The sequence below is a fragment of the Myotis nattereri genome, assembly GCF_964212035.1.
Source record: "Myotis nattereri genome assembly, chromosome: 19".
Lineage (NCBI taxonomy): Eukaryota > Metazoa > Chordata > Mammalia > Chiroptera > Vespertilionidae > Myotis > Myotis nattereri.
Window position 1 is genome coordinate 8,922,386 of NC_138095.1, and position 8,749 is coordinate 8,931,134.

General features: G+C 61.3%; 1 protein-coding gene across 1 annotated transcript in view; it reads left to right on the forward strand.

Moving 5' to 3' along the window:
• Positions 1-8,508, forward strand: part of RBM19 (RNA binding motif protein 19) — a 91,048-nt gene extending 82,540 nt beyond the window's left edge. Inside the window, exon 25 of the mRNA XM_081113466.1 lies at positions 8,169-8,508. The gene's annotated coding sequence lies outside the window, so the exon portion shown is untranslated. The remainder of the gene's footprint in view (positions 1-8,168) is intronic.
• The last annotated feature ends 241 nt before the right edge of the window (positions 8,509-8,749 follow it).

Below are 8,749 nucleotides of genomic sequence, written 5' to 3' on the forward strand. Positions count from 1 at the left end.
AGGGTGACCTGGGGGAACTCCAGCGACAGACAGTCCCCAGGGAGGTGGGCACCAGAGAGCTTCGGGAAGGGGCTCTGTCGAGTGTGAAGTGATGATGGGACCTCGGTGGTCCCGGCAACCGGAAGGTCTGGGAGAAAGGAAGGCACAGGAAAGGAGTGCCACCCGGGCCCCAATTCCTGTGTAGGCTGGTGTCGGGGCAGGCAGCAGGCTCGTCCCCCTGGCAGAGGGGTGCTGCACCCCCTGGTCGGGACAGAGCTGTGGAGAGAATGCTGGGGGGTGGGGGGAAGAGTGCAGCGGGCTCCCGGGAGAGCAGAGGAGAGGTGAGCCAGGATCACGGGGTTCAGTGGGGTCGCTGACACTGGCAAAGGCCCACGGCCGTAGGGTGGTGTCTGGGTGTACAGGGGAGGCCTTCCTCCTTCCTCCTGGGCAACACAAGCTGGCATCCTCCAGCGGCCTGCACTCGGGGCAGGGCCTGAGGGAAGGAGCAGGAGACCACAGTGAGCCCAGGTTCCCGTGGAAGCACCTCAAATCCGGGAGGGCGCCAGGCACCTGTGGCTTCTCAGAAAGGCGGGGCGGGAAGGGCCACCTGCTGATCCTCACCCCAGGTGTCCATCCATCCACTCTCCACTCGACACTCAGCAGGTGCCCCTGTGTGCGAGGCACTGGTGGGCACCTGGGGTATAGGGTTAGAGACGCTGGCCCGTTCCCCAGGCCTGGAGACCCCCGATCAGGCCGAGGACAGCCTCCAGCGGCCTCCTTTCCTCTCGCCGCCTCCTTGGCCGGTTTGTCTTTCGTGGCCACAGCCTTCGGAGAGGATTAGTGCCCGCCGCGCACGCAGGCTTTGCTGAGCAGAGCCGAGCTCGGTCTCAACATCTAATTCAATTTGTTCTGCCGAGATTGAAATATGAAATGGTTGCCAGTCAAACGTTCAAAGGACGCGAGCGCCTGCTGAAATTTAAATTTTAATGAAAATGACTTTAACCCTTTGGTGCGCCTTGCAGAAGCGGGGCACACTCCTTCCCGGGAAATGCCCCTCGGGTTCTCCACCCGCTTCCCTGCTGAGCGTCACTCATAATAAGGAGGCTTTTCCAGCAGTGTTAGCACTAAAGGATGAGGGGACAGGTGCTGGATGGTCATTTGTCCCCCGTATTGCCCCAGGAGTTGAGATAGACACCTTCCCATAGGTGACCTTTGCGAGCCCTGAGCAGACAAGCCCGGGCCCGTTAGATGCCCTCGGACACCTGGCTCCTCCTCGGCCCCTGTGCCAGCGGGAATGTTGCTCTGTGTTTCATGTCTGTCCTCCCAATTGTGAACCCCAGCCGAGCCCTGCCTGGTGGGAGGGAGGTGCTGGCCAGCGTAGATGAAGGCACGAACCACGTCACCCTCCCAGCAGCTGTGGGCAGGGAGCCGTGGAGCTCAGAGAGGCACATTCCCCAGGGGGCACCACACAGGGGCTGCCACCCGGCTCCATGGGTTCATCTCCTGCTCTCCTGTCTCCGGGCAGGGGCAGTGCAGAGCCTGGCCCCCAGCCGGCGGTTACTTATCAAATGCCGTCAGTCCCTGTCTGGGTGTGCGGCTCAGCATGGGGCGGCCCTGGGACGCAGGGACTCAGAGCTGTGGAGCCCAGTAAGGCCTGGTGCGTGCGTCCCACGGGGTGGCTGAGCCTATTGTGCAGTGGTGTGAAGGAAGTTACTAAGATCCTGATATAAGTGGTAAAGAAGGGACCTGAATGTCCAAACCAGGCATTGGCAAGCTACGGCCCAGCCGCCGCCTGTTCGTGTAAATGACGTTTTATTAGCACAAGCCACGCCCATTGGCCTGGTCCTGTTCAGGGCTGTCTTCCCGCCGCGGCGGCAGCAGCTGTGTGGCCACAAGTCAGAGTATTGACCAGCTGGCCCTTCACATCAAGTTTGCCGGGACCTGAGGTGAACCCCACTGACTTGGCAGCTCAGAGGTCAGACCAGAGAGGGCGAGTGGCTTCGACTAGGTCACGCCGTGGCCGAACTCTCCTCTGTGTGCCCTTCACCCTCCACCTCCAGACCCAGGCCCCTGGGCTTTGATCCCCGCTCTGCCACTTACCAGCAGCGTGACCTTGATCAGCTCCTTGACCTCTGAGAGCCTCAGTGTCCCCACCTGTGAACTGAGCACCAGCAGCCCCAGCTCACGGGATGTGAGGATTAAATGAGTGGGCTGTGAGCACTGTACCAGCGTTCACTGTCTTGCCCCCCCCCCCAACATCAAGGAGTATCCCCCACTCCCATGGGAGGCCACAGTGCTCCAGCCCCGAACCCAAGCCCTGCAGTTCAGTCAGTATCGCCAGAAGCCAGGGCTGCGTCCCTCCAGCTCCCTAATAAACCCGCTTCCCCTAATGGCAGCTTTTATGAAAATGACCCCCTGGGACCGCAGCGCCCCGTCCTTGGGCGAGGCCAGCACAGGCTTTTTTCTGTTGTGCCGATTTCCGGTGGCAGCTGCCCCCACCTTCCCTGGGAACTGTCAGGAGCCCCCCTTCTGGTCCCCAAAAAGATTCCAGGCGATACCGCTGCCCCCATCCCCCACCCCCCCATGTCTGCGCATCACCCTGCTCTTTGCAGAGCCCTCTCCCAGTCATGAGCTCCGCTGTCTCAGCTGAGTCACAGGTGGAGCCAGCCCCCTCGCTGCACAGGTGAGGTGAGGTGAGCGCCAAGGCCGACGTTCCAGGAACACCTCGGAGGAAGGCCCCTTCCCTCCGGGCACCTCCACCGGCCAGAGCACCAGTCAGGCTTCCTCTCCGCCCCTGGGCTTTGCAGGGAGGTGGTGAGCCACGCAGCACACGCTGGACACCCTGGTTCCGGTTGTGGTTCTGACTGCCCCAGAGGAGCTGGGATGGGGGCCAAGTGGGTTGAACCTCAAGCCCTTACCCCCCCCCTTCAGTATTTCTACTCGTGGATTCGGATGCCCAGCTCATAGGATAAGCATCTCACTGCAACAGTTTCAAGCCCCAAGGTGTCTTGTGGACCCCAAAGTGCAAGCCAGCTCCTTCATCTGGTGCCCAGCCGGAGCCCCAGCCACTCCAAAGCCAGGGGCAGCGGCCAGGGGCCTGCGGAGACGCTGTGTTGGTTAGAGCGTTTCAGACCCAGATGTCAGCGGTTAAAATGAGGAGGCTGACTTCTCCTGGGACGGTCGGAAGGTAGGCAGGCCTGCGGCCTAGGGGCGCTGCCTGGCCGTCTGGGTCGCTTTCTAGGTCAGTCTGTGCCGATTTCTGCCTTTAGAGGTAAACGAGAACGGAACCCCGGGGGAGCAGCATCCAAAGGCCCACACAGACGCTTCCACGGATCTTTCTTTGTCTTGGTTTCTGGGGGGAAGGGACCCATCAAGCTCCCGAGGATTCTTAGCCCAAGAAGAGCTTATGGCCCCGGTCTCAGATGGCGGTTGTAGGGAACTCCCCAAAGGAACGGGGGTCATGTTGCGTTCACAGAAACGTGCTCACTACCTGCCCTGTTGGCCAAAGCAAGTCACGTGGCAGAGCCCAAGTTCAGCAGGAGCGGCCGCCCGCAGGCCTGGCTGTGAGTGGACGGGGTGATGAGGGGGCACCGACTGTTTGCTGGAGCCCAGCTTGTCTAGAGACAGGCATTCAGAGACGCTTCATTGCCAAGACCAGGGACGTTCCAGCCGGGCAGGTGGCCCAGGTGGGATGGACCACCAGGCTGATTCCCGCCTGCTGGAAGGTCCTGTGCTCATTGCCTCCCCCCTCCCCCCCCCCCCGCCCCCTTAAAAGCTGCTCAGCTCCTCCGACAGCCGGGCCAAATCATGGCGGCTTCTAAGACTCATCTCCTCAGACCCGTCTTCCCTGGGAAACGTTTGGCTTTAGAAATCAGAGTTTGGGTCCTGGCTGGGTGGCTCGGTGAGCTGGGGCGCCATCCCCTGCAGAAGGTGGGGGTTCGAATCCCAGTCAGGTTGCGGGTTCGGTACGAACTCAGGGCACATAGGGAGGCAACCAATGGGTGTTTCTCTCCTTTCTGTAAAAAGTAAAAGAACTCAGAGTTGGGATTTAGTCGCATTTCTCTGCATCGTGGTTCCTCTCCATCCCTAAGACTTTTCTGCTCTCAGCTGGTGCAGCCGCATTTCTAGGGGGAGGGCGGGGGAAGGTACGTTCTTTCTTCTTTGAGAAACGCAAACTAGTTCTGTTGTCTGAAAGGGAGCCCAGTTTCTCCCTCCCTCCTGTCCAGCGTGTAGGGATCCACCCAGAAGAACACGCACGTGTTCCCAGCCCTCAGCAAAGCCGCCCTCGGAGGGAGGGTGCAGTGGGTGTTCGCATTCTCTGAGTTGCCCGTCAGGTACTTTCCTGTGTCTTGGCCGGGACTCAGCTTCGGACAAGCCACTGGGCCCTCAAGACGGGGCCCTTGTGGGGAGGGAGGGGAAAACCGGGCCCTTGTGGGGAGGGAGGGGGAGCTCTGCCCTCCAGCCCAGCGCACAGGCCTGAGAACCCCCAGCCTGGATGCTGCTTTCCAGGCTCCAGGCTCTGCACCTGCTTCCTCTCGGGGGGTGGGTTCGGAGCCCTGGCGCGCTTTACTGAACGCCGCCCTGTGCCAGGCCCAGGCCCCTGTGGAGTCTGCCCCAAACCCCAGAAACAGGACCGTCACCCACCCAGAGCGGAAGGTCCTGCTGGCACCTCCTGGTCCCGGCCACCGGGGGACGGCAGCTGTCAGCCAGGGGCCGCTCCCCCAAGCTGAGTGTCCCGCCTGGGGGCCGCCGCTGCATGTGGGCGGCTCAGATCTCGTGTCCTCACCGCCTTCTCCCCGAGGCAGGGAGTCACGTGGCCACCGAGTGAGGTTTCAGATGTATCCACTCATGAATATCAATCAGGCCTGGTAATTCACAGTAAGTGTGATCCAGATTGACTAATAAGCAAGGCTTTCACCCCAAACTGGGTCTGGGGACGGGCAGGTGTGGGCACGACGTGACCAGAATTGGAAAACCCCACAGCTGAGCTGCAGACGGCTGAGGTCCTGAGGGGCCGCCGGACAGCCTGGGGAGTGGGGTCCCCTCCCAGGCAGCAGCCAGCTCCCTGGGGTGGGAGCAGGTTCCCTCTACCCGCTGAGAGCCCTCTGGCTCTCATGACCACGGTTGTGGGGTCCAGGCAGACACCCAGGAAAGATGGGTTCCCCGGGGCAGGCCCACCCCAAGAAGGAGGCCAGGTCCTGGGGGTCAGGTGGAGCCCGGCTGCCATGCTCTTCCCCACCACCTCCCCCCCAAGGCGTGTGATCTGAGTTGGGGGCAGCCGGGTGGGGACAAGCCAGGGTGCTGGGCTGCTTGTGAGCTCTGTGACCCGGCAGGTAAGGGAGTCGTCGGCCTCCGTCACAGACAAGCCTGTGTCCAGACGTGACAGCGTCCGGCAGAGAGGAAGGGCTGGCAGGTGGAGCAGGGAGCGGGACCCCTGCTGAGGAAGAGCAGGCAGGCTGCCGTGCCACCGGGTCCCTGTGAGGATCCAGGAGGAAGCAGGCCCGCACCTCCGCACAGTGCCGGGCACGTAGTGAGGGCACATACACGGCAGCCTCTGTGGCTCATCTTTGTTCCCTGAGCTACTCTCTGCGGTCGCAGCGATGCTGAAGCAGACGCCGGGCACCTCCAGACCCCGCAGCTGAACTGCGGAGACGGGCAGTACTCGGGCGGGGCGGGGCCTTGGGGGATGGCCGGGCCCACTTGCAGCTGCTGCTCATTTCTGTTTGCATCTCAAGTGTGTGCCCTGGTGGCTGGCCTCCCAGTCCTCTCTGGCCGCCCCCGGGGTGGCGGGGTGGCGGGGTGGCCTTCAGAGCTCCGAGGCCCAGCCCCCGCCTCCCAGGGGACACTGGGTAGGTTCTCATTTTCCCCTTGAGCAGTTCCGCAGCCCAGTTAAACCTGCAGCGAGGCTCCCCGGGCTGGGGAAGGAGGCGGGTGAGGGAATAAATACACCCAACGCGGGCTGGGCTGGGCGCTGCCCCCAACAACAAAGCTGAACCAGGAAGAGCTCCAGGGAAAGTGACTCAGATACAGCCCTGCCCTCCCCGGCCCAGCGGGAGTTTCGCCAGCTGCAGGAGTACCCCCAGCACGTAGGTCCCGCTCTGCAGCCAACTGTACCGAGACCCAAGACCCGAGACCCCTTCCGCTCCTGTTTTAAAGCAGAGGCCCGCCCCTAAGCCTCGCGGCCCGCCTCCCTGTGGCTCCGCTCTGCGCAGAATGCTTCCGATTGGGACACTCGGTGGCCATCAGAGGGGGTCATGTCACGTTTATCAAGACTGTCTGCTGAGCCTCCCCTGGGCTAAGATCCCGTTGTTAATGCCTGTCCGTAGCCCTGTGTGTGGGACGCCTGTGCCCATTTTCCAGATGCGGCAGCTGAGGCTCAGGGACATGTAGTGGCTGCTCAGGGTTACACAGCTCAGAAACGGCAGGCAGGCTTCAGGCCCCGGGGTCTGTCTGACTCCAAAGCCAGTGCCCTTACAAGAAAATACCCTGACGTGGGAGCAGCGAGGGGAAGAAAGGCCCCTCTGTGCCCACCATCTTGGAGAGCGTCTCCCGCCCACCCAGGTGCTGGGCAGCGCCATCCTGACAGCATCACTACCTCCGGGCCCCTCGTCCCTCGGCAGCTTTCAGGCAGCGGAGCAGCTGGAATGAGAGGCCCTCACAGGGCCTGCCAGGCCCACAGGCGGGCCAGACGCCACAGATGGGCCCTCCAGGTGCTTCCGGTCCCCAGCGGGGCTCTGGGAGCCGCTCCGACCAGGCGCCGTCCAGATGGGGCTGCGGAGTCCAGCTTCAGGGGCCGAGAGCCTCCGTGTCCCGCCCGCCTTTGTCCCCCAGTCTCCGGCCTGGGATAGTGCTCCCAGTGACAATCCGCCACGCTGGCCTGCGCACTGTGCCCTGCAGGCCTGTCCTGTCTAGTTCTCCGCCCTTGTGTCCCGGCCTCCACTCAGATGCGGCCCATCCAGGCGGCCCTCCCTCCCAGCCTGCACTAAGTCCACTCATTGTCTTAGCCGTTGCCACCTTCTGACACGCTTTCTATTTGTTTATTGTTCCTTCCTCCTCCCTCCCCCAACTAGACTGTTCCATGAGGGCAGGTGAGCCCGGAACAACGTCTGGGCAGAGGCAAGTAGAATTGATCCTGATGGGAGAAACCTGTTAGGTAGTTAGAGAGCGGGTCCTGCCTCCTACAGTCAGAACAACCCTGCAAGGTGAATCTTATCCCCACTTCACAGATGAGAAGACTGAGTCCTGGGGCTGGGCATCGAGGCTGTGAAATCAGTCGCCTGCACAAACGCCCCATGTCTCCCTTCAGTGGCGCTGGCAGCAGGAAACTTTCTCATCCAACAAGGAGGGTCATGACTCTTGGCCAGGCACTGCTTTCTTAAAGAATAAAATCAAACAAGAAGTGGGAAACTTCGGTTGGCCCGTGGGGCTCGGAGCCACAGGCCGGGCTCGGCTGCTGTCTGAGCCCGAGCGGAGTGGCCTGGGCCTTGGGGTTTGCTCGCAGACGGCGGGCTGAGGTCTGCGCCTGGACTTACTTAGAATTCAGCCGTTAGATTGCTCCCTTCTCTCTGATGGCTGCGAGTGATTGACACTTACAAATTACCCAGCCGAAAGTGTCGAGTCTTTGACCCCTGAGTAACATCTTTGGCAAGCCTGAGACTTGCCAGCATTTTGTCATCTAATTACTACAAATCCCTTGAAAATTCACTGGCTGGTGAATTTTTAATGCGGGGCAATTTCAATGTGATGCACTGCCCAGATGGGTCCTTGCCTTTCCCATCTCTCTCTTTTCCTCTTCTCTCTCTCTCCATCCCTCTTTGCTTAACTTGAATCATCTCAAACTTCTGAATGGAGCCCCACCCTGAACATCTGGGGGAGCTGTTGGAGGGTGTTGGGTCTTTGCCTCCCAGCCTTTCCGTGCTCCATTCTTCAGAAATGCGTGCACAGGCGGTCACCAGGAGAATGTCCCACTCCTGCCTCCCGGACAGCACGTGGGGCTGCCTGGTCCCCCCACTCCCCCTCTAACCCTAGCCGCATCCCAGCACAACTGACGGGGCAGCACCCACCAACCAGCCTCCTTCACAGCACACCTTGGCTTTCCCTGGGCACGTGGGCCCGTGGCTGTCGGGAAGGTGGGTACTGTCACACTGTGTGTCCCAGATCGTCCTCATTCATTGTCACTTGCTCTTTAGATCCTTGGATAACGGTGCTCAGGGCGAGAGAATGGCTGCCTTTCCGGGAGGGAGAACCAGAGCCTGTGCCTTCCACTCCGTGTGCCTGGACCGCCTCCTGCCTCTTCAGACCCCGGGGGAAGCCGGCTTTCTGCCTCCAAGCACCGCACTGCCCTGCTCCTGCTGCAGAGTGCACTTGGACCCTGGACCCACCGGAAACGTGGGGAGCAGGACCTGTCTCGGGGGGGGGGGATGTGGAAAGGGCTCCCGATCCAGCGTGGTTTTTATATACGTTCCTTCCCTCACCTTTGGTATGTACGTCGGGTTTTTATTTCTAAATACAAAAGCAAGGTGCCTTTTACACGCTGTCCTCACTGCAGCCCTCTGGGGACACGCTCCTCGATGACAACACGGAGGGGGAACCTGGGCCGCCGCGTGCTGACCCGCCAGCCCTCTCCACCCGCCCCTTCCCCCCATCCAGGGAAACGCGGGTCTGCCTTTCAGCCGGGTTCTGTTACATGTGTACATGGCTGATAAAATATTCCACTTCACCCCTTCTCCCGTGGGACCTGCCGTCTTACGGGAAAAGGGTTTGTATGACA